Raw genomic sequence first — 24,759 nt, forward strand, 5'->3', positions numbered from 1 at the left:
TCTACACACAGGCTAGGTTTGCTCTTAAAAATGTCATTTTTCTACCCTCCTTCCTATTTGCAAAGTAACCACTGCCTATTATTTAAGATTGAGTCCAGAAGTCAGCTTCTGAGAAACCCTCCCTGAACCACCTCTGCACATGGCCCTTTCTACACATTCTAGATCCAATGTTTCTCTCTGATGTTCCCATAATTTTCTGTGAATGTCTTTATTATTGCTTCTACTGCATATGTGTGTGTCTCTTTTTCTCCAATTAGATAATTTGCTCCCAAGAACTGTCTTATTTATCACTCTTGCAGTTGCAAGAGTGTTTGAAATGAATAAATGAATGAATGAACTGGGATTGACACATAAGTGAACAAATGTGAAAACTGGAAGTGAGTGAAACCGGCAGAAGGCCTTCCTCTTACCCACAGGCCACTAAAATATGATGGAAGCGAAAAGATACATTCTAAATCGTTTTAAATAAACAACAAAATACATGAAAATCATTTCAAATGAACAACAGAATGTGTGTTTATAGATGGACATATTTACATATATACCAACACAAGTTGACAGTATCTATATTAAAGTGTGGTTGGAATGGGGTAAGATTAATTAAAATAATTGTATGGACACCCCTCTCTCACAAGAATAAAGCCTGTTTCGCTATGATGTGCAATTACAGATGCAGAAGCCCAGCATTTGTGAACACTTAGCACATCTTTGGTGCTAGGCCTGAGACTCCATCTGTAAAATGGCACTTTATAGGACAAGGATCTCGACTGAGAAAGGAAAAGTATTAATAGGATATTAATAAATACCAAATAAATTATAGTGAAGTCTGCTAGACCAGGAACATGTTTCCATTATCTTAGGCTCTCACTTTCTCTCACAGAACTGGAAAAGAGAATTACTGCAATATTCACTTAGTACAGCTTCCTCCTTCTCATTTACTCTCACAATGCAACTCCCATCTCTGGCTCTTTAGTTTCTAATCCAGGCTTATATTTCCAATGCCAAACCCAGTTATTGTCTTTAAATTTAAGACAGTAAATGGACTTTCCTATTCCTGCATATACTACCACATAAGCAGGCACAGGACTCTGCTTCCAATTTCCCAGATGCTTCATCCCTAGGCCCTAGCAACTGTTTCAAAGAACATGTTCTCAAGCTGGTCCCTCATTTCTAATTCAAACCCATGTTCTATCATTTGAGTTCTGGTCTTCAATTCCTTAAGTCAGGATTATTACAGGTCTTCTAATCATTATATCTGCTGCCAGTCTCTTCTTCAACCTGTTATGCTACATTTTTTTTTTCAAAAACACTACTCTGATCATATTGTCTTGCTCATAAAACTGTGACTCCTCCCTGCAAACTGTATGCAGCCCATCACTCACTGAGCCTACTCCAATCTTCCTAATAACTGTTTTTTATTCTTCTCTAGATATCATTTCCATCACCATCATACTAAATTACATTTGTTTAATGATAAACTTGTGCAAATACTATTTAAAGGTACTATTCTCATGTTTTTTTCCAAAAGTCCTGTAATTTCAGTATGATTAGTACCACTTTTTTAGCTTATGAGGAATCTGAGTAAAGAGAGGTTAAGAAACCTGCCCAAAGTCATATAGCAAGAAAAGGCAATCTTGTTACTGGGTAATCTGGCTTCCTAGTCTGTATTCTTAAACACTATGCTATATTTTACTACTGTCCCTTGAGTATGCCATACCAGACCCTGCCTCTATGATCCCCCAGTCAATGAAATGCCCCTTTCTCCACTGCTACTTAAGTTTTTCCATTCTGCAAGGTTCATATGAGTACCATTTTCTTCTCTAAAGTTTCCTCTGAGCATCATGGCTAGAAGAGTCCCTCCTGTATAATTTATTTGGTATTTATTAATATCCTATTAATACTTTTCTTCCTCAGTCGATTATTAACTCTTAGAAATAGGCATAAACTGCATATTCTTTTCTATTACCACAAGATTGCCTTGCAAATAGAAGGTGAAAAATTAATATTTAATCGATTAAATGGAAAAGAAGGTTCCAAATCACTTTTTGTTTTTTGCCTTTAAACTATACAAACAGGTATTTTAAAAATGTGGATTAGGTCCAGGATTTTCAGGATTTGTGATAATGAGAAAGTTACTGACTGGAAAATCTGAAAATCAGACCTCAAAGACAAGTCAAACCCTTTCATCTACCATGTGCCTTTGTATTATCACATTATCTATGCATAAGCCCTAAAGTGCTGAGACACTGAGACATTTTTAGCAATAAAAGAGTGTAGTAATTCTCCATCAGTCATTGTAAAAATGGGACGTATCCATCTGGCCCATGCCTGAAGCAGAAGGTATATGAGGGACAAACTCATTTAACATGAGCATTCATTCTTACACATGAAACATGCGACTATATCTTAAAAACATAAGAAGGCTCTTGGTTCTACTGCTTTCCTTTTTTTTGGGGGGGGGAGAGAAAAGCCTTGCTTCTGTTACTGCCTCATTTTAACTACTTTGGATATAAGAGAAATTCTCACACCTCCGTTTGTTGCTGCATTGCTAGCTCATTGGCTCGCATACAAAGTCATACAAGCCCTGTTAATTACTGAGTCCTGAACATTTCCAAAGAACAGTTATTTCCCATATGAATAAATGATGTTTCATTTCTTCAGACTGAATTTTTCACTACTCCAGCACAGGAATGGGCAACCTCTGAGCTGTCAAGTGCCAACTCCCTGGCCTCTATTCACAGGAGGGGGAGGTGTAAGAAGGTGAGGTCTCAGGAGAAGGGAAACACCACAAAAGGAGCCCTGCTTCCATTATTATTTTGTAGACAACTGCATTCCTACACACAGAAAACCATTTTTCCATAGCACAGTGACCAAAATGCTTCATGTATGAAACCCATTATAAAAATCTTCTATTTGTATGCAGAAAAAATTGATCTCTTTAGAGATAGTTTGAAGATAACTATCTACTTATTTGTAATAAGAAGATTTTTTTTCTTTGAAGTTCTATTAAGATCATTAGATAGGAGCACTGAATCAACCCCACATCATAATGTAGGAATCTAAGTCACAAAAAGTCTAGTGACTTACTCAAAGTGAATAATGAGTCAGTAAAGTGTCACAATGAGAATACTGAGAGGAAGTAACTTGACTCCAGATTTCCTTTTCAACCTTAATCTTGAGCAACTTTCATTAAATTCAGCTTCTTTTGTGGGCAAATCCTACTCTACTGGGACCCTGTTTGGAAATTAATTTCTTTTCATTTGTATCAAATATATTTCAGCTCCACAAAACTCATAGAAATTCAAACCCAATAGCTACCCTTCAAGTCAACAGTACTGGTGACAATCTCACTCATTAATTTAAAAAATTGTTATTTATGAGTCTTCTAAAGGTTATGAATGGCATATATTCTCATCTTATTTTTTCTTTTGTTTTTTGACCCTATGATAGTCAAACCTAAGGTTACAAAGATTATCATTAAATGAATTCAACACAAAGTAACCGAGGGAGAAACCTAGCAGTGTATTAGAATGCTTTTGCAGTACTTATTAAAGAAATCTGTCAAGTTAACCAAGTAAAATATACTCAGTGTATAATATGATGTTGAGTTGCTAGTTTTAAAAATATTTGTCATGTTGATACATCAGAATTTTTAAAAAGCCAACAAATCCCTGGCTTACTACATATAAGTTTAATTTACTACAAAGAAAAACCATCTCTTTGGACTACAGACTATTAATTGGAGATAAAGAATTTAAAAAATTGAACCATGTAATATTAATTAATTTGATAGAACACTTATTTGCTGTTACTCACCAAGTCTTTATGGTATTTCATTTGGCAAGATAAAGTGAAAATTCTTCAATCTAGAAAGATCTTAACTGCATTTTTTTTCCTGAGCAGATAATTCAGGTTTTTAATTTAATTTAATCATTTGGTACTGGAAATTGAACCCAGCTTCTGAGCTACATTCTCAGTCCTGTTATTTTTTAAGGCAGGGTTTTGCTAAATTGGTGAGGCTGACTTGAACTTGTGATCCACCCGCCTTGGCCCCCATATCTCTGGGATTACAGGCCTGTGCTACTGCATGTGCTAGATGATTCAGGTTTGTATTATTTAGTGAAATATTCAACACAAGTTTTAAATGGTCTGAGGTCTAGTTTTCTTTTCTAATCATTTCAAGTTCCTAATCAGGTGATTATCAAGTTTATTCAAATAATTGCTGCACTAACAGGCCATATACATTAAAAGGTATATATGATGTATACATTATAAAAAAGTTTTCTGTGAGCAATAGAATTCTTGGTAGTATAATGTGTGACTTCTCTGGATGTATTCTAACTCTATTAAGAATAAGATGGGTTATTTAATATTTGTGCTCTTGATTCCTGTTCCTAAATGACAGTTAACTCTAAACCAATGCATTTAAAATAGCAGTGAAGATTTCAATGCATATATTAAGCACCTGGCCAAACTATACTTGAATAGGCATGACACGAATTAGTTGATTCTTTGGTTCAAATAAAATTATTCAATTAACAGTTAAAAAAATTCTTATTACTGACATATACTAGGTGAGAAAATACTATATTATGTCAGACTTTACTTGGACACATACTATAAATCAATTGGGGAATAATATCACAAAGAGCAAACATTAGTGATAACAGATGTTATCAATGTCATCTAAGGCATCTTACTGGATGTAATGTTTTTGTATTGCTAAACACATCACTTAGGAGGAGGGCAAGCTGGGTGTTCAAAGATGAATTGCCCATGACAATACAAAAAACATAATCTGATAACATGACAGTACAAAAAACATAACCTGATAAGGTCAACTGATGAGCAATTTTAACTCCATTTGCATCCTCAGTTCTCCACAGTACATCCTATCCTGGTCTAGGTCATCAACATCTCTTGTTTGGGCTACCACAGAGTCCGCCTACAGCTCTCCTTGCTTCTACCCTTGCCACTAGCACAGAAGCCAGCAAAAATAAAGTCAGACCATTCTATTCCTCTACTTCAACCTTCCAATAACTCCCTTTGAACATACCACTAAACCCAAAGATCTCATAGGGTTGATCTCTGCCACTTCTTTGACCATGCTCTCTTGCCACTCTATCCCTTGTCCACTATATAACAAACATGTTGGCCTTATTATTCCTCTAAAATTACTAGCATGCTTTTAATTCAGAGCCCCCCTGTGCCTTCTATTCCCTCTTTCCCATATTGTCATTGTTGCTTTTTTGACTGCCCTATGCAAAACCACACACACCCCCCGCCAAGCCAGCACTCCCTGTATTCCTTAACTGGTTTATCTTTTGCCATTGCACCCATCACCATCTGATGTATCATACACTTTTTAAAAATTGTTAATCAGCTGTCTCTCCATACCTTGAGGCCACGCGTGCTGTCTACTTTGTTCATTGGTCTCTCCCTAGCACCTAGAATAGTCCCTGGCTTATTGCCCAATAAATGTTTGCTTACAGAAGAAGGACTCCAATACAAAATTATTCTTTCTATATTAAAGAGAACAAGATTCTAGAGAAATTGGTGATTCTAGGATGGGCCAAAAAATGAACAGTGATAGTATAGAATATCGTTTCAAATTAGAAAGCAGGCAACGCTACTGGGGTTGTATCAAAAGGATTGGAAGAAGCAGATAGGGCAGTTTGAGCATTATTAATAATTACATGGGACTGAAATAATCTAGTATGTTCAAATTCTAAGTCCACAATGATTCTAGAGTTTTAAAAAACCCACATTTATAATCTCTACAGGATGGTAAGGAACCAATTCATTATTTTGAAAACCAGTAAAATTTAACAAAGGCAAAGAATCAAGCTTTGACCATTATGACTTCATAACTGATCATGTTTGATTTCTTACTTATTTCTCTGTCATCTTTTAGATTATTTTTAAGTAAATTCGAGATATAGCATTTAATCCATAATATTGCAGTATACCTAAAATACTCTTCTAAAAACATTATAATGTTTTTATCACAATTAAAATTATTCCTTAATATCATCAAACAATCAAATTAATTTTTTTCTTATTATATACTGTATTAGTTTCCTATTGCTACTATAATAAATTACCAAAACATCTTGCCTTAAAAACAACACAGTCAGGGCTGGGGTTGTGGCTCAGTGGTACAACACTTGCCTAGCACACAAGAGGCCCTGGGTTCAATACTCAGCACCATATAAAAATAAGTAAAATAAAGGTATTGTGTTCAACCACAACTAAAAAATAATATTAAAAAACCCATAAGCTTATATTCTTATAGTTTTCCTATACACATATTGCTGGATCAAAATCAAGGTATTGGCAGGATGTTTCTTTCTACTGAAGGATTTAGGGAAATTTATTCCCTAGTTTCTATAGACTGCCCAAAGTCTCTGGTTTATGGCCAGGTCCACCATCTTCAAAGACAGCAATACAAGATAAAGCCCTTTTCACATTGTGTCACTCTGATCCTCTCTTCATTCTTCCCTGTTCCACTTCTGAAGACCCTTATGATATACACTGAGTTCCACTAGGATAATCTCCCCCATCTTAAGGTCGACTGATGAGCAATTTTAACTCCATTTGTATCCTCAATTCTCCTCTGCCACATAACACAACATATTCACAGGTTCAGTGTACTAGAAAATGTACAGCTACCATATATCTCCCACTGCAGTATTAAACAGGATCCAAATAAGGTCCATATATTATACTTGTCTCTTAAATTCCTTCTAATCTATAATTCCCTCTATCACTACATCCTTTGTAACATATATGCAGAAGAAACCAAGTCTTTATTAATATACATACATATGTATATACATATATGTATATATATATATATATATACACATTTATATATATTTGAACTTTTTAATGTTAGAGTTAAAAGAAATAGAGGATAACTACACTGTTTCATTTTTACAATGACACCATAAATTGCCATTATTACTATTTTATAGCTCAAGAATATAAAGCTCAGAAAGGATAAATGACTTGCCCAAGGATGTGCCGAATAATGAAATAAAATAAATGTTTTCTGAACAACTACTATGAATCAAGCAATGTGCTGGGTTTTACCACTGTGAACAAGACAGACATAATTTCTGCCCCCATGGAGTTTAAAGAAGGTTACAGATCAATTATGTTATAGAAGATGCTCTAGTTTGGACCTGAAATGCCCCTCAAAGGCACATATGTTAACAGCTTGGTGTCTCCAGACCATGGTGCTAGTGGAAGGTGGTAGGACCTTTAAGAGATGGGACCTAGTGGGACATCATTGGGGCATGCCCTGGAAGGGACTGGTGGATCCCAGTCTCTTCCTCTCTTTCATTCTTGGCCATGCGGTGATTGGATTTCCTCACTGTGCACTCCTGCAATGATGCCACAGGCTAAATGTAGTAGGAGCCAATTGACCATGGACTGAAACTTCCAAAACTGCGAGCCAGAATAAACCTTTACTCTTTAAGTGGATTATCCCAGGTATTCTGTTATACTAACAGAAAGCTAACTAATGTATTGTATAAGTGCGAGGAATCGTTTACTAGTATAGATATTTAGTCATTTAACAACTATATATCAAAATCCTATACAGTGGCAGGCACTCTGCTACATGTGAATGAATGCACAGTAGAGGATAAGAGCAAGATTGGTCTTTTCCCTCAAAGGGTGCACCCCCCGCCTTTTTATTTTTTTTTTTTAGTTGGAGGCACCTGTGGTTCATTTTAGCCCAGACAGTTTGTTGAATATGTGAACTTATTAGAAATATCAAAACTAGAAAAACTGAACAGGGGTCACCAGCATATTGATGACATTTGAGTCATGGGAGTGAGGTAGTTTAGGAAAAGTGCATCATGAAGGAAGAAAAGCTCCTTAGGTAGAAAGCAAATAATAAACACTTTAGGGATGGACATAGGTAGGATAAACACCAGCAGAATATGTCATGGAAGCCAATGAAGGGAGAATGCGGGCTCTTGAACCCAGAACCATGTCTGTTTGACTCCAAAGGCTACGTCCCTATTGTATTCATTCATCAAGCATTTATCATGTATCAATTCTTGCCAAGGTATGGCTTTGCCAGTGACTGCCTTGATACATTATATGAAGGCAGATCTCCTCAATTTGATCTAAACCTGAAAATACTAACTTCCAGGCCAGTTCAGAGGAGAGGCTAGTGATAACTGAAATGATTAATTTTTGCTATTTTAATTTCCCTACTGAGCCTACAAGAATAAATTTAGGAATAATGTATGAAAGCATTATTTTTTATTTACCCTGGTGTCCTTAACAGCTTAGATTATCACCTTTAAGCCATTCATGTATTTGTAAATGACAAGTTTAATTTCCTACAGAGTTCTTTCTTTCCCTAAACCTAGCTGCCTATGCTTTTTAATCATTATAATTAATGGATACAAGGTTCCTTAAATAAAACATATGGCTATAAGGCTGAATATCCATGTTTTGAAAAATGTTTGAGACTTCATGTTTAAATTTTAAAAAATCTTATAAGAGAAACATAATTGAAGATTTAATACTTTTGCCATGGACAAACAGGAAAGAACCACTAAATCCATTTTGTTGTACAAACTCCATAGAGCTGTAAATACTTCAACCACTACATTTGGATTAAGATAAAGCAACAAAGAAAATTATGGGAATCAATCTAGGGATAACCATAAAGTATTTCTGATTCCTTATTTAAAAATCCTGTAATATTTCAGTCTCATTGTTAGAAGTTAAGGTTTGTATTGAAAGTATCTATGAATACAAATGTCCCCCACTGCAAAAAGAAAAGACAAATGTTCACAAGGCAGAAGTCATCCGTGAGTTTATGGTGTGAGAAACAACTGGCTGAATTGCAAGGGGTGTTCCTGTTGAAAACGTGGAGGCTAATGCTATACTTATATAAATAACTGGGATACATCAAAGTGACGTTCTGGCACTCTTGGGGGAGATAAAGTATCATAATTCAGCATCTCAGAATATGTCCTCAAAGGTATGGCAGAAATTTTACACATACTAAATTGGGCAGCAGTGATGGCAGCAAGCTTTCATATTATTGTACACAGTCCGTGCTTTCTTCTCTGCCCCTTCCCCAACCATCCCAGACAGATGGTGGCCAAGAGAAGCACAGGATCTGTGCATTTTGTCTGTCAAGCGCCTTGCTTTGGAAGAATAAACAGCAGTCTACTCTTCGTAATCCGGGCATGAAATCATATCCAACTGAAATGGAAAAAGTTAAGCCAAGATCTAAGATCAGAGAGCATTATGAAGAGGTTTATGTAATTTTTATTAAATGGAATCAAGGATTTTTTTTAAACTCAATGATTAAAAGCAAAATTGGACAGATTAAACTATTATCATTTTTCTAAGCAGTAGAGAATGCTGGTATGTATGCCATAAAGAACTGGAACAGGTGCACCCAAGGCTAAGTATCAAGTATTTCCGCAACTTCAGGAGGTTAGTTTCTTCCATTAGCAACCAGTCTTTCAACTTTAAGAACACAGATTAAACTAGATCGAGACTGTCTTAATTAAAGTGAACATGGGACTTGGATTAGGTTTAGTTCTCTTTTTAATTTCTTACATCACACGTAATCAAAAATTGGGAACACATAGACTTGTCTTTTTTCCCACACTGACTGACGTTATGTAGAAGACTTCCATTTGGTCAGAGTTACAAGTAAAAGAAACCCAGCATGTACATTGCAAACAAAGAAACAAGATGTTAAAGTATCCGGTTTTGCCATCATTCAATTAAAGTAAAAAAATCTATCTATCCAATGAATGCAGAATTTTCTGAATATTCTCAATATCATTGCAATTGTAATTTAAAAATGGGAAGACAAGTCCATACTTTAATTGTGAGAGGCCAATGTGGTTTGTGTCATTAAAAATTAAAAAGACATAAAGAACAAAGGGGGGGACAAAGAAAATATTAAAAAAAAAACAGGCATAATTCATTACATCAGGTATACTAAAGAGGATCACTGGCAAAGTTTTATAGATTATGTAAGCTAAAAACTAATTTAAAATATTAAATTTGTAGAATTTTGCTCATATTGGATGAAAAAACTTGTAAGAACATACATTAAAATTATGTCATACTCACAATAAATCTAGAGTTCTGGCATGTCATGTTTCCTAAGTAAGGAAACCAAAATAGGTTAATCTCATATAAATGAAAAAGAAGCCTAAACTCAAAGATAAAAGAAGGTGGTATCATGGGACTGGGGTTGTGGCTCAGTGGTAGAACACTTGCCTAGCATGTGTGAGGCACTGGGTTCGATTCTCAGCACCACATATAAATAAAATAAAGGACCATCGACAACTAAAAAAATTTTTAAAAAAGAAGGTGGTATCTATGGCTTAAATCACTCATACAAATAGAATATGCGTCATGTAGGGGAAAATAATTAAAGCAGAAAGGAAAAAAATTAGGGAGGTTTCCCATGTCAAACAATATTGATTCACAATGTCTCTAATGATGAATACATATGGCTGTAAAATTTTAAAATCAGGAAATGTCCTCATGTCTTTATAACTATTCTCTTAAGATCTAATTCTCATTTAAAGTCATTAGATCTCTGAAATTAAAAAAAAAAAACAAAAAAAACTTTAGGGCTGGGATTGTGGCTCAGTGGCAGAGCGCTTGCCTTACATGTATGAGGCACTGGGTTTTGATCCTCAGCACCACATAAAAATAAATAAATAAAATGAAGTTATAAAAAAACAATTTTATTATCACTATTCAAAAGTATGTTTCATTTTTCACACTTTTTTTAAAAAGAACTGTCACTTAGCTCTTTTAAGGCTGGAGTAAGGCAATATATCTAACATAATGACATAATGTTAAGATACACTTGGTTCACAGTTCTATTGTTTTCTAGCTGTGACATTGGAAATGTCATCATTCTGGGTCTTATGTTTCCTTGTATGTAAAACAGCAATAATAACTACCTCAAAATGTGAGAAAGTAAAATGAGGCAATGTAAGTAAAATGTTTACTTATGGCTCCTTGAATTTTAAGAAATATTTCATAAATGTCAGTTATTATTATGCTTTGACATAAGATCTTACATGGTTAACAAATAAAACATCCATTCACTCATAAAGTACTTAAGAGACATACAATGTTTAGACCCAGGAATTCTTCTGGTATGAAAGATTCATCCAGGGATATGATATCTGCCTCCAAATGGTTTATCTTTGGGAGGGTAAGATAGACGAACAAATATGCACTGTGTCGCAACATTAGTGCTGAAAAGGGTGTTCACAGACCACCCCCCAATAAAGTTTTCACCTCCTGTGCAGAATTATCAAGCACAAAATTTTTCTTATTCATATGGTTTAAGCCTAGAGTTTATATACTTTCTGTAAAGAGCCAGAGAGTAAATATTTACGACTTTATGAGACTTTCAAACTCTTTTGTAAGTATTCAACTCTGCCATTGCAGCATGAAAGTAGCCACAGACAATATGTATGGCTGTGCTTCAATAAAACTTCATTTACAAAAATAAGTGGTGGGCTAGATGTGAGCAAGAACCATATTATCCTAACCTAATGCCAGACTTAAAGCATATGCAATTTATAAGATGTAGTAATTCTTTATGAAAAGCATTTATAGACAAATCAAGATATTTTCTTTATAAAAGATTTAATTCATTAATGTCAGGATAAAAGAAAAACAGGGAGAAAGAAGAGCTTTCACAGATGTGTACTTGAAGCTTTCAACATAAAAATATATCCCAATAAAAGAACATTTAGAAGAAAGAAAGCAGGTGGTTAATGGTTGTTACATTTCTTTTTTTCCTAAGAATCATAATAATTTTAAACAAAAATCTACTCATTTTATAAGAAGATACAAAATATTTAGATGCTTCACACATCAATTTTGAAAATGAATGGCTCCACTCAGACCTTCATGGCAAGTGGACTATATAATGATATCAAAATGCAGGGGAGCAGATGGCAATAAAACATTATTAGAAGAGATGAAATACATGCAACTGGTATGATTTTACTTATTCGTATAAAAATTTTAAGATGGAACCAATAAATCTATCCATCTTAGCTAAGCAAATCTAGTTATCTCGATTTATTAGTGTAGCACGAAGCCTACAATGAAATTTGGGGTGGTTGTAGAAACAGTAATTTCCTTTCTCACCCCTATCTCCTTTAGACTTCAAATAAAAGATAGAATTTATATCCACTTATAACTGAGATGCACATCATTCAGTTTTGATCTAATCAAATCTCACAAATATATCTGAGTCTTCCTTGAAAACAGAAAACAAAGAATATATCAGATCTCTCCAAAGCTCTGTCCATAATGAAGTAAATAAGCTTGTCTTTATTGCTAAAATGTAGCATATACCAGAGACATGGTATGATTAAGCATAGAATGAACTAGAATCTCATAGCTAAACAGTCTGAATTTCAAGAATGAAATTTAGATACAAAGAACATGTTACTTGAAACAAATCTTAGCAGTTGCCAAGTACCTAGTTTATCTTATCTGTCCAAGGATGGAATCTTTTCTATTCTATCTCTATTGCTAAAGAAATCTAAATATATATTCACTGATGTTATTATCTTTATTACAGGAAAATACACTATTCCGAGTCTAAATTACTAGGATCATCTCACTATAGGATTCTGCACAATTCCTTTGACTTCTCTAAAACTGTTTCCTCATTGGTAAGATAATGTGTATTTTAATTGTAATGATATTACTTAATGTGTACTCTGAATAAAGATAATTTTTGAAATTCAAAATATCACAAAAAATTATTACTACCCCAGTTAAGGATACCCAGAATTTCATGGTTAAATGAGGTAGTCTGTTCCCTTCTGGGCTGTACACTGTATTCATGAGTTCCAAACCCCCAAATGGGGGATGGTAAATGTTCCTCCAGACAGGGTGCCACAGGAGCTAAAGTTAACTAGGTACTTATTTTTTTTTTTTTTGACTTTTACTTTGGTATATTTTATCTCTTTGAACAAAAATCTATTTTAAAACAAAGCAAATAAACAAGAGTAATATACATTGAATTAAAAAATCAAACAAACCCTTAAGAAATTTTTACTCAGGATGGGTATGTAGCTCAGTGGTAAAATGCTTGCTTAGCGTTTGCTAGACCCTGAATTCAACCTCCAATCCCCAGTACTGAATTTTTTTTAAGTAAATGATTACTTGCAGAAATTTTTCTATATTTGCAGGTTTAGTCTTTCAAAAGTTGAATTTGAGACACTGCAATTTCCATTCATCCGAACATTTGATATTTGGCTAAGGTTTTACATAACTGTCCTTCTGATAACATGGTAATGGATTGGGCCTGTATTTTTTATTTTTTATTGTTGGCTGTTCAAAACATTACATAGTTCTTGATATATCATATTTCACACTTTGATTCAAGTGGGTTATGAGCTCCCATTTTTACCCCATATACAGATTGCAGAATCACATCAGTTACACATCCATTGATTTACACATTGCCATACTAGTGTCTGTTGTGTTCTGCTGCCTTTCCTATCGTCTACTATCCCCCCTCCCCTCCCCTCCCCTCCCCTCTTCTCTCTCTGCCCCCTCTACTGACATTCATTTGCCCCCCTTGTATTATTTTTCCCTTTCCCCTCACTTCCTCTTGTATGTACTTGTGTATAACTCTGAGGGTCTCCTTCCATTTCCATGCAATTTCCCTTCTCTCTCCCTTTCCCTCCCACCTCTCATCCCTGTTTAATGTTAATCTTCTTCTCATGCTCTTCGACCCTACTCTGTTCTTAGTTACTCTCCTTATATCAAAGAAGACATTTGGCATTTGTTTTTTAGGGATTGGCTAGCTTCACTTAGCATAATCTGCTCTAATGCCATCCATTTCCCTGTAAATTCTATGATTTTGTCATTTTTTAATGCAGAGTAATACTCCATTGTGTATAAATGCCACATTTTTTTTATCCATTCATCTATTGAAGGGCATCTAGGTTGGTTCCACAGTCTTGCTATTGTGAATTGTGCTGCTATGAACATCGATGTAGCAGTGTCCCTGTAGCATGCTCTTTTTAGGTCTTTAGGGAATAGACCGAGAAGGAGAATAGCTGGGTCAAATGGTGGCTCCATTCCCAGCTTTCCAAGAAATCTCCATACTGCTTTCCAAATTGGCTGCACCAATTTGCAGTCCCACCAGCAATGTACAAGTGTACCCTTTTCCCCACATCCTCGCCAGCACTTGTTGTTGTTTGACTTCATAATGGCTGCCAATCTTACTGGAGTGAGATGGTATCTTAGGGTGGTTTTGATTTGCATTTCTCTGACTGCTAGAGATGGTGAGCATTTTTTCATGTACTTGTTGATTGATTGTATGTCCTCCTCTGAGAAGTGTCTGTTCAGGTCCTTGGCCCATTTGTTGATTGGGTTGTTTGTTCTCTTATTGTCTAATTTTTTGAGTTCTTTGTATACTCTGGATATTAGGGCTCTATCTGAAGTGTGAGGAGTAAAGATTTGTTCCCAGGATGTAGGCTCTCTATTTACCTCTCTTATTGTTTCTTTTGCTGACAAAAAACTTTTTAGTTTGAGTAAGTCCCATTTGTTGATTCTAGTTATTAACTTTTGTGCTATGGGTGTCCTATTGAGGAATTTGGAGCCCGACCCCACAGTATGTAGATCGTAGCCAACTTTTTCTTCTATCAGACGGCGTGTCTCTGATTTGATATCAAGCTCCTTGATCCATTTTGAATTAACTTTTGTGCATGGCGAGAGAAAGGGATTCAGTTTCATTTTGTTGCATATGGATTTCCAGTTTTCCCAGCACCATTTGTTGAAGATGCTATCCTTCCTCCATTGCATGCTTTTAGACCCTTTATCAAATATAAGATAGTTGTAGTTTTGTGGATTGGTTTCTGTGTCCTCTATTCTGTACCATTGGTCCACCCGCCTGTTTTGGTACCAGTACCATGCTGTTTTTGTTACTATTGCTCTGGAGTATAGTTTGAAGTCTGGTATCGCTATACCGCCTGATTCACACTTCCTGCTTAGCATTGTTTTTGCTATTCTGGGTCTTTTATTTTTCCATATGAATTTCATGATTGCTTTCTCTATTTCTACAAGAAATGCCGTTGGGATTTTGATTGGCATTGCATTAAACCTATAGAGAACTTTTGGTAATATCGCCATTTTGATGATGTTAGTTCTGTCTATCCATGAACAGGGTATATTTTTCCATCTTCTAAGATCTTCTTCTATTTCTCTCTTTAGGGTTCTGTAGTTTTCATTGTATAAGTCTTTCACCTCTTTTGTTAGGTTGATTCCCAAGTATTTTATTTTTTTTGAAGATATTGTGAATGGAGTGGTTGTCCTCATTTCCATTTCAGAGGATTTGTCGCTGATATACAGGAATGCCTTTGATTTATGCGTGTTGATTTTATATCCTGCCACTTTGCTGAATTCATTTATTAGCTCTAATAGTTTCTTTGTAGAGCCTTTTGGGTCTGCTAGGTATAGAATCATATCATCTGCAAATAGTGATAATTTAAGTTCTTCTTTTCCTATTTTGATGCCTTTAATTTCTTTCGTCTGTCTAATTGCTCTGGCCAGTGTTTCGAGAACTATGTTGAACAGAAGTGGTGAGAGAGGGCATCCCTGTCTTGTTCCAGATTTTAGAGGGAATGCCTTCAATTTTTCTCCATTCAGAATGAGGCTAGCCTGAGGCTTAGCATAGATTGCTTTTACAATATTGAGGTATGTTCCTGTTATCCCTAGTTTTTCTAGAGTTTTGAACATAAAGGGATGCTGTACTTTGTCGAATGCTTTTTCCGCATCTATCGAGATGATCATATGGTTCTTATTTTTAAGTCTATTGATGTGGTGAATAACATTTATTGATTTCCGTATATTGAACCAGCCTTGCATCCCAGGGATGAATCCTACTTGATCATGGTGCACAATTTTTTTGATATGTTTTTGTATCCGATTCACCAGAATTTTATTGAGGATTTTTGCATCTAGGATCATTAGAGATATTGGTCTGAAGTTTTCTTTCTTTGAAGTGTCTTTGTCTGGTTTAGGTATCAGGGTGATGTTGGCCTCGTAGAATGAATTTGGAAGTTCTCCCTCTTTTTCTATTTCCTGAAGTAGCTTGAAAAGTATTGGTATTAGTTCCTCTTTAAAGGTTTTGTAAAATTCTGCTGTATACCCATCCGGTCCTGGGCTTTTCTTAGTTGGTAGTCTTTTGATGGTTTCTTCTATTTCCTCGATTGATATTGGTCTGTTTAGGTTGTCTATATCCTCCTGACTCAATCTGGGCAGATCATATGACTTAAGAAATTTATCTATGCCTTCACTATCTTCTAATTTATTGGAGTATAAGGATTCAAAATAATTTTTGATTATCTTCTGTATTTCTGAAGTGTCTGTTGTGATATTGCCTTTTTCATCCCGTATGCTAGTAATTTGAGTTCTCTCTCTTCTTCTCTTCGCTAGCATGGCTAAGGGTCTGTCGATTTTGTTTATTTTTTCAAAGAACCAACTTTTAGTTTTGTCAATTTTTTCAATTATTTCTTTTGTTTCGATTTCATTAATTTCAGCTCTGATTTTAATTATTTCTTGCCTTCTACTTCTTTTGCTGTTGTTTTGCTCTTCTTTTTCTAGGATTTTGAGATGAAGTATGAGATCATTTATTTGTTGGTTTTTTCTTTTTTTAAGGAATGAACTCCAAGCAATGAATTTTCCTCTTAGAACTGCTTTCAATGTGTTCCATAGATTCCGATATGTTGTGTCTGTGTTTTCATTAATCTCTAAGAATTTTTTAATTTCCTCCTTGATGTCTTCTATAACCCATTGATCATTTAGTAACCTATTGTTCATTCTCCAAGTGATGTATGCTTTTTCCTTCCTTCTTTTATCGTTGATTTTCAGTTCCATTCCATTATGATCAGATAGGATGCATGGTATTATCTCTACTCCTTTATGTTGTCTAAGAGTTGCCCTGTGACATAATATATGATCTATTTTTGAGAAGGATCCATGTGCTGCTGAGAAAAAAGTGTAACTGCTTGATGTTGGGTGGTATATTCTATATATGTCAATTAAGTCTAGGTTATTAATTGTGTTATTGAGTTCTATAGTTTCCTTATTCAACTTTTGTTTGGAAGATCTGTCCAGTGGCGAGAGAGGTGTGTTGAAGTCTCCCATGATTATGGTATGGTGGTCTATTAGACTCTTGAACTTGAGAAGAGTTTGTTTGATGAACATAGCTGCACCATTGTTTGGGGCATATATATTTATGATTGTTATGTCTTGTTGGTGTATGGTTCCCTTGAGCAGTATGTAGTGTCCCTCTTTATGCCTTTTGATTAACTTTGGCTTGAAATCTATTTTATTTGATATGAGTATGGACACTCCTGCTTGTTTCCGAAGTCCATATGAGTGATATGATTTTTCCCAACCTTTCACCTTCAGCCTATGTATGTCTTTTCCTATCAAATGCGTCTCCTGTAGGCAGCATATTGTTGGGTCTTGTTTTGTGATCCATTCTACTAGCCTGTGTCTCTTAATTGGTGAGTTTAAGCCATTAACATTTAGGGTTATTATTGAGATATGGGTTGTTCTTCCAGCCATATTTGTTTATTTCTGTTACTAAACATGGTTTGTTTTCCTCTTTGATTATTTTTCCCCCCTTTACTGTCCTACCTCCCACTGTTGGTTTTCACTGTTATTTTCCATTTCCTCTTCCTGTAATGTTTTGCCAGGGATGTTTTGAAGAGATGGTTTTCTAGCTGCAAATTCTTTTAACTTTTGTTTATCGTGGAAGGTTTTAATTTCATCTTCCATCCTGAAGCTTAATTTCGCTGGAAACACAATTCTTGGTTGGAACCCATTTTCTTTCAGTGTTTGAAATATGTTATTCCAGGATCTTCTAGCTTTCAGAGTCTGTGTTGAAAGATCAGCTGTTATCCTGATTGGCTTACCCCTAAATGTGATCTGCTTCCTTTCTCTTGTAGCTTTTAAAATTCTCTCCTTATTCTGTATGTTGGGCATCTTCATTATAATGTGTCTAGGTGTGGGTCTCTTATGATTTTGCACATTCGGCGTCCTGTAGGCTTCTAGGATTTGGGATTCTGTCTCTTTCTTCAAGTCTGGGAAGTTTTCTCGTATTATTTCATTAAATAGATTGCTCATTCCTTTGGTTTGAAACTCTGTCCCTTCCTGTATCCCAATGACTCTTAAATTTGGTCTCTTGATGTTATCCCATATTTCTGGATGTTCTGCTCATGGTTTCTTAACAGTCTTGCTGAGCTGTCTATGTTCTTTTCAAGTTGAAATACTTTATCTTCATTGTCTGATGTTCTATCTTCTAAGTGTTCCACTCTGCTGGTAGTATTCTCAATTGAGTTTTTAAGTTGGTTTACTGCTTCCTGCATTTCTAGGATTTCTGTTTGTTTGTTTTTTATAACCTCTATCTCCCTGTATAGTTGATCTTTTGCTTCTTGGATTTGTTTATGTAATTCATTGTTGAAGTGATCTTTCATTGTCTCATTTTGCTGTCTGATGTCTTCCTTGAGACTCCAGATCATCTGAAGCATGTATATCCTGAATTCTTTATCTGACATTCCATCTGCTGCAGCTATTACCTCTTCTAACGTTGAGTTGACCTGCATTGCTTGTGGTCCTTTCTTTCCTTGTCTCTTCATACTGTTCGCGTTCCTTTCTACTTGGTGAAACTGTTGTGCTATTGAATTTTCCCCCTATATATTTATATTGGTCTTGTATAGTTGCAAAGTCTCCCTCGCAGGCGCGGGCGGCGGCTCTGCCCCTCCTCCAATTGGGGCAATGTGCCTACCATGCCGGCAGGCCGCTGGGCCTGCTCTGCCAGTCGGTAGCAGGTCCGCCTATCTTGCAGGCGCGGGCGGCGGCTCTGTCCCTCTGCGGGCCACTAGGCTTGTTCTGTCGGTGGTCGCAGTTCTGCCTACTTTGCAGGCGCAGGCAGAAGCACTGCCCCTCTGCAGGCCTCTGGGGCTGTTCTGCCAGTGGGTCGCAGGTCCGCCTACCTTGCAGGCGTCGGGGGGGGGGGGGGGGCGGCTCTACCCTTCCTCAGGCCACTGGGCCTGTTCTGTCTGTCGGTTGCAGGTCTGGCCTGTTCTGTTGGTGGTCACAGTTCCGTCTACCTTGTAGGCGCGGGGGGAGGGGGCGGCTCTGCCTCTCAGCAGGCCACTGCGCCTGTTCTGCCGGTGGGTCGCAGGCCTGCCTACCTTGCAGGAGTGGTTGGCAGCTCTGCCCCTCCGCGGGCCACTGGGCCTTTTCTGTCGGTGGTCACAGTTCCGCCTACCTGGCAGGCGTGGGGGGTGGGGGGCGGCTCTGCCCCTCAGCAGGCCGCTGGGCCTGTTCTGTGGGTGGTTATAGATCCGTCTACCTTGCCGGCGCAGGGGGAGGGGGCGGCTCTGCCTCTCAGCAGGCCGCTGGTCCTCTTCTGCCGGTGGGTCGCAGGCCCGCCTACCTTGCAGGAGTGATTGGAAGCTCTGCCCCTCCGCGGGCCACTGGGCCTTTTCTGTCGATGGTCACAGTTCCGCCTACCTGGCAGGCGCGGGGGGTGGGGGGCGGCTCTGCCCCTCAGCAGGCCGCTGGTCCTCTTCTGTGGGTGGTCACAGTTCCGTCTACCTTGCTGGCGCAGGGGGAGGGGGCGGCTCTGCGTCTCAGCAGGCCGCTGCTCCTCTTCTGCCGGTGGGTCACAGGCCCGCCTACCTTGCAGGAGTGATTGGAAGCTCTGCCCCTCTGCAGGCCACTGGGCCTTTTCTGTTGGTGGTCACAGTTCTGCCTACCTGGCAGGCGCGGGGGGTGGGGGGCGGCTCTGCCCCTTAGGTACTTATTTTGAAATGGGAGTTCATGCCTTTTTTTCCTTTTCATTTGACCAAGAAATTTCCTTTGTCCCCCAAAGATCTTGAACTGATCTAAACCTTTATTTTATTGTTCATATTGTTTCTTTGAAACACAACTTACATTAAAAAAAAAGTTTTATGTCAGCTAAGAGTCCTTGCCTTTACCACATATTATGATATCTTCCTGCTTTATAAAAAAAAAGCAGTTCATTAATAAAAAGCTTATATACACATCACCTGATTAATATAAAGGGAATGACACCTTAATAATAAAGCAGGGAAACTGATACTTGTTCAATATGGAGTATCAGAGGTCAAGAATATTGAGTATTAAGAGATACAATACTACTGTGTATGGGGGATGTCACCATAATATCGACTAATTTTCCTTGGCAAAATTCCTGTCTCTTTGGATACATTTAATAATAAAAATACAAGAAGGCCACTAATTTCTTGCCAACCTCAGGGGACAAAGAATAAACAGGACTCAACTGGAAGCTGTGTGTACATACAATTAGAAAAAGCATGACAGTGGTATTACATGCTGTATGATGAGCTAATGAAAACAGCAAACAACATTTTCAGCACAGCTAGATAAAACTAAATACTGGGGAAAAAACATAGCAAAGTGTTTTATTCTAAATGGCTCTATGAAATAAAGCAGCACTGTTTTCTATAGAAAATGATAATTGGGTGTGAGCAAATACATAATTCAATGATTTTTGGTCAAGAAGTTATAACTTATTTATTATAGATACAGTGTTAATATATTTATTAAGCAGCATTACAAATCTCATAAATTGTGAAATTGAGAAAGAAGAAAATGTTAATTAGGGGAAATAAATACGCACACAAAGAAAAGCTTCATAAATAAAGTAGATAGATTATAAAAGTAAACTTCCGCTTATTTCTACAGTACAAGATGCAATCAATCCAGATTTGTATGTCGCAATGTGACACATTACATAAAAAATATAAATATATATTCAACTAATTTTCTCTGTCATGGTCTGAATTGCTGAGAACAAAGTATAATACTCCTTTGAAATACATGGGGGATTGGTTCTAGGATTCCTGCACATGCTCAAATAGGCAATAGTATTTGCATATAACCTAAGCATATCCTCCTGGGTACTTTAAATCATCTCTAAATTACTAAAAATAACTAATACAACATAAATGCCATATAAATAGTTGTTATACTATAATATTTAGGGAATAATAGCAAGAAAAATATCTGTATATGTTCAGTGCAAATGCAATTTTTTTTGGAATATTTTCCATCTCAGATTGACTGAATCCACGCAGGAGAAACCTCAAGACAAGGAGCTGACAGTATGGTTCCTCTATGAATAAAATCATACACCCGTGTTTTAAAAGAAATGCTGCTAAGTATCCCACCAGGAATCATTGCATTCCCGTCGGGATATATTCTAAGTACCCAGCAGTTATGGTCCCCATAGAATTCTGGCCGTATCTATTGCTAGCACCCAGAAATATTCATTATCACATTTCTGTACTAGATCACTTCAACCACTTCTTGCATGGCATTCAGGACTCCAATCTTAATTTCTACAGTGAAATCATAATGATCTCTTAAATACATGACCACTATAATGATCTTTTAATAATGCAAATCCGATTTTCCCACTACCTCTAGTTTACAAATCTTTTAATAACTTCCTTTCAGCATCGAGTCCGTTCTCTTATGGTCAAAACTCTTTCTGACTAGGCCCTACAATAACCTATCCAACTTTCCCTCTTGCCAATAGAAATTTCTGAACTACATGTTTTTCCTTCAAGAAGCCAAGTTCTCTCAAGAGTCTTATATGTATTATGTATTGCTAAAAATGTTTAAGGTGGTTGACTAAGTGTGATTCTGTTTTAGGCACAAACACTGAAATCCCATTCCTGAATACAATAAGATTTCACTATAAACAAATATATATTCTACCCCAAGACTGTATCCTTAAACTTTATCCAAGTCTCCTTTTCCTCTTTCCATCGATCTCCATGTCTCCGTCTTGGGTTTTGCAATCTGATTTAACTCTTTTTTTTTCTCTGTTATTACTTGTGCTTTGTATCCAAACTTAATTTGTTCACCTTGATGAAACAAGTGAGCCTATGTCCCTAAGGTTCTCCCTCTGCACTCCATTGTTTGGTTCCTATGTACAGTAAATTTCCATATTCTTTGAGGGAAAAAATATAATTTTTTTCCTATTACAAGACTTCAGAATTATTAGTATTTTGAAAAATTACTGAATGGAAGTAATATAATACTAACTACAATACAGCTTATACTCACAAACTTTAATTCTTATGTGAGTTCAATACTTCATGAGATTGGAGTCTCTTCCTCAAGAAATTTAGTATTTTTAGTAGCTGCCTTTGGCAGACAGTACTTCCATCTTTCTTCAATGACTGTTACAGGAATTTCAGGTCTAGTAAGAGAAAGTGAATGCTGTACCCCTCAAATTGAATAAAGAAGATCTTTGAAATAAGAAAAACTGACTTATCCACTTATTCTCTCAATGACATTTACTGAAGGCCCACAAAAACTGTGCCAGGTATTGTTCAGGGGCTATAATTAGTAAGACTTGCTTCCTGTTCTTCAAGGGATGTAAAAATAGCGGAAAAAGACACATATGTAAATAATTAAAATAAACACGATGAATGTTATGATAAAGACATTACCAAAATTTTGTAGGAGCATAGAGAAAGAACAGGTTAACTTAAATGGTTCAAGTAAACTTCATAAAGAAGGTGATAAATGGTCTTCAAGGGTGAACAGGAGTTTCTCAAGGATGGAAAGAAAAGCATTAACAAACAAACAAACAAACAAAAAACCCACTTGCACAAAGCACAGAGGTGTGGAACCAAGCAGTGGTATGAATTCTGAAGTCAGCATTACTGGACTATAGGAAACACAGGAAGAATCTTACAAAATAAGGCTGAAGAAGATTGGCACAAGGCTGCAAGGTGACAGAGAGCCCTATTATGAAGGCAAACAGTTCGCCTGGGCAGCAAAGTACTTAAAATGTTGTCAAGCAGTAAGACACATGACAACTGTTTTGCTGGATAGTTAACAGTGAAAACTATTAATGCTATGGAGAAAGGAATACAGGGCAGACACTTAACCTCTCGAGCATTCTCTAGGTACCTAGGCACTTTGATATGGTATACCATTGGTCTTCACAACAATGCTATAAGAAACTTTTCTTAGATCCTTATTTTAATAAAGAAACTGCAGGCTCAAAAACTCTAGCCTTTTAAAATTCATAACCCATAGGGCACACATTCCTGTTCTTTAGAGCCACCATCAGTTAGAAAACTAGGTTCAATGAACAATGGGGCTGATCTTACAAGGCACTGCTTATTTTCTAGCAAAGCAATAATTTTCATTTTGTGTATGATAAAATTAAAATTAGCAAATTAATGTATTCCAACACATAGTGGCTCTTTGTGACTAAGACTGGATTTATGAAAAACATTTGACTATGTTGGTAATATTTTATATATATGTTTACATCCAATGATCTAAATTTACCTAATCTGGTATCCATAGACTCTAGGAATAGCATTACAGAGCAAGTTAGTTCACCTATATAAACACAGAAACATATTTTCAAATTTTACCACTAAATTTACAAAGGTTTTGAAAATATATTGAACCTCTCAATAACTATGTACAGCATATATACAACTACATACAACATGAAGCTTTCTTACATAAAATTTTAATAGAAACAAATATAATAAATTTAAATATGTTTACAAAAGTACAAATGCTCAATTTTGAAAAGTAACAAGAAAAATCTCACCTTTGATATATTTTTCTAGTTTCAAGTCAATGTTTCTAAAGGGACTATTACATCTTGTTCACGTTAGTAGTGTTGCCAAAGACACAGGGTAAAGAGGTAGGAGTTTCCTAGCTGACATGAAGCTCAGGCTTGGATTCTTACTTCTCCTATATCTTACTATTTTCATCAAGACTATGAATTTTTGAACACTTGGCATCCTAAAATATTTAGCTTTTTGTGAGTCACTGGTAAGCATGATTGTGTCTGTGTCGGGGTGGGGAGGTGTATGTTAAACTATACTCCTGAGAAAAAGCAGATCATCCAATCTAAACTACAATACTGATCCATACACACCTAGTTTCTAGTTATCAACTGGTTTAGCATTACAGTGTTTTTGAAAGATTTCTGCCTACCACAGGCAATGTAACACCATGAGTGAAATGATCTAAGATTGAAAGTCAGAATTTCTGTGGATGTAACAGAAACCTACGACAGGCTCATAATGCAGTGGTAGGTCTTAATTTTTTTTTAATATTTATTTTTTTAGGTGTAGATGGACACAACACAATGCCTTTATTTTTATGTGGTGCTGAGGATCGAACCGGGGTCCTGCCTGTGCTAGGCGAGCGCTCTACCGCTGAGCCACAATCCCAGCCCCTAGGTCTTAAAATTTTAATCAAGCCTTTCAACGCAGTCTTTTTTGTTTTGTCTCATTGTTTTCAAAATGATATAAGTCACCACTCAATAAACAAAAGTATGACTAAGATACTTCTTAAAACTGGTAACTTTAAACTATTTTTTAAAATGTAAAACACAGTAAGAAAAATGCTTTACTTTTTGTCCCAAAACATATCTGTATGTGTGTGCATGTGTGGATTCACATGTTTATGTAAATACACTAAAACCAGATTTTCATAAATTCAGAATGTTAAAAATAATACATTAAAATATTCTGGTATTTTCTATTCCATGCTATTTTATTTTTTTAAAACGCTGGCTACATAGGAGAGTACAAAATTTCCAACACGTAAAAATAATTAGTGTTTGAAGAGACAGAAGTGCTTATTACCCTGATT

The 24,759-nt window shown here is 36.3% G+C and overlaps 1 protein-coding gene across 7 annotated transcripts in view; it reads right to left on the reverse strand.

The window, feature by feature from the left end:
- Pdlim5 (PDZ and LIM domain 5) overlaps positions 1 to 24,759 on the reverse strand; it is a 212,571-nt gene that overhangs the window by 26,771 nt on the left and 161,041 nt on the right. The gene's annotated exons all lie outside the window — the stretch shown is intronic.

This window comes from Marmota flaviventris, chromosome 7, assembly GCF_047511675.1.
Source record: "Marmota flaviventris isolate mMarFla1 chromosome 7, mMarFla1.hap1, whole genome shotgun sequence".
NCBI lineage: Eukaryota > Metazoa > Chordata > Mammalia > Rodentia > Sciuridae > Marmota > Marmota flaviventris.